This window comes from Gossypium arboreum, chromosome 2 (assembly GCF_025698485.1).
Source record: "Gossypium arboreum isolate Shixiya-1 chromosome 2, ASM2569848v2, whole genome shotgun sequence".
NCBI lineage: Eukaryota > Viridiplantae > Streptophyta > Magnoliopsida > Malvales > Malvaceae > Gossypium > Gossypium arboreum.
Window position 1 is genome coordinate 2,324,433 of NC_069071.1, and position 1,740 is coordinate 2,326,172.

General features: G+C 37.7%; 1 long non-coding RNA gene across 1 annotated transcript; it reads right to left on the reverse strand.

Annotated features, from left to right (window-relative positions):
- Positions 1 to 753: 753 nt before the first annotated feature.
- On the reverse strand, positions 754 to 1,446 carry LOC128285378 (uncharacterized). Its single transcript, XR_008275889.1, has 2 exons — positions 1,318 to 1,446; positions 754 to 988 (listed from the first exon to the last, which is right to left on the reverse strand). It is a non-coding gene; the product is annotated as an uncharacterized LOC128285378 (long non-coding RNA).
- Between the last annotated feature and the right edge of the window lie 294 nt (positions 1,447 to 1,740).

The following is a 1,740-nucleotide window of genomic DNA, read 5'->3' on the forward strand; positions in this document are numbered from 1 at the left end:
ACCCACGACCATGGCCGGAGTCGAATACGAGGTGCTAATAGACTTAACTTAATTATTTCCACATCCCTTTAAAAATTTCCGACTAGTCGGTTATTGCATCACTGTCGCCTTTAAAATTCATATCTTGAGTTTCAAAACTCGGAAATAAGTTTCAGTAAATTTTTCCTGAAACTAGACTCATATTTCCATCTACATATTTTTTCTAGAATTTTGGTCGGGCCAATTAGTACAGTTTATTAGTTAAAGTCTCCCATGTTACGTGGGTCGATTGACCGACCTTTGCGATATCTCCCCTGCGAGCTTCAATATCGATGACGTTTGTTTCTATAGAAACTAGACTCAAAGAGGAATCTATAAATATATGGAATGACTCCTAATTGTCTCTGGTTAATTTACAATGAATTTCCAAAGGCGGAACAGGGATCCGAAACTGTTCGCCTGTCTCGCTAAAACTTCAATATCTCTTAACATACTGTTCATATGATTGTTTCATTACTATCCTATGAAAATAGATTCATCAAGATTCATTTACACAATTTATTCACTATTTAATTCCATTCCTACTATTTTTAGTGATTTTCACATCCACATCACTGCAAATTGTCAACATCTGTTTTCAAGGTAAACTTTACCTATTTCGTGATTTCCATGGACCAACTAGAGTTTTGTCATACATAGGTCCATATATGATCATAATTAGCCATTCCAAGGTCTGATCATTGCCCAACACTTCCATTCCAGTCCATATCCACATCATGAAACCATATACATATACATAAACACAAATGGTCTAATGCCATACTCCACTTCTATGAGCCATTTTCGCATGGCTGTACACACATACATCACAAAAAGTATTTGAAAAACAACAAAGGGTAGTCCTATACATGCCATATCCAGAGTTCAACTAAAAGAGTACCAAAGGGCTTTGATAGTGTGGATGACTTCGACTTCGATGATCCCGAATCCGATAGCTAACGAACAAAATCTAGAAAACAAAGAGCCAAAGCAAAGGGGTAAGCAATTTAATGCTTAGTAAGTTTCAAGCAATGAAATCGGCTTTGACTAAAGTATTACGTTCACATAGCTAAATGAATCACTTTATTAATACACATTCTCATAATCATACTTACTTCACACTTCATCAACATATACACACACAAGGTATCAACCTATCTAAGAGCCGAAAGTTCGTTAGTCGATTGAACGAACACTATTTCAAACGAATCGACTTTTCCGATGCACATGTAAACATACCTTATCGTATGGGTTTTTCGAGCGTATTAATTGAATTTATTACAGCACCAAATCGCTCACCTTCAAACCGAGTTTCTTCGGAATTTAGCCGGATATAACCACAAGCACAATTGCCTTCGGGTCTTAACCCGGATTTGGTAACTTGCACAAATGCCTTCGGGTCTTAGCCCGGATATAACAACTCGAACGAATGCCTTCGAGTCTTAGCCCGGATATAACAACCCGCACGAATGCCTTCGGGTCTTAGCCCGGATATAATCACTAGCATAAATGCCTTCGGGACTTAGCCCGGGTATCATTCAAATGCTCATGTACACATATATCAATAATCACGACACATCCATATTTCATTTTCGTTACTAAGGCTCAACCACAAAACATTTATCAAACCTTTCCAATTTCGCTCAATAGCCACACACAAAGAGCATGATTTCAATTGACATTACAACAGTAGTCCCTACGCACATTCACTATCCGCCATAA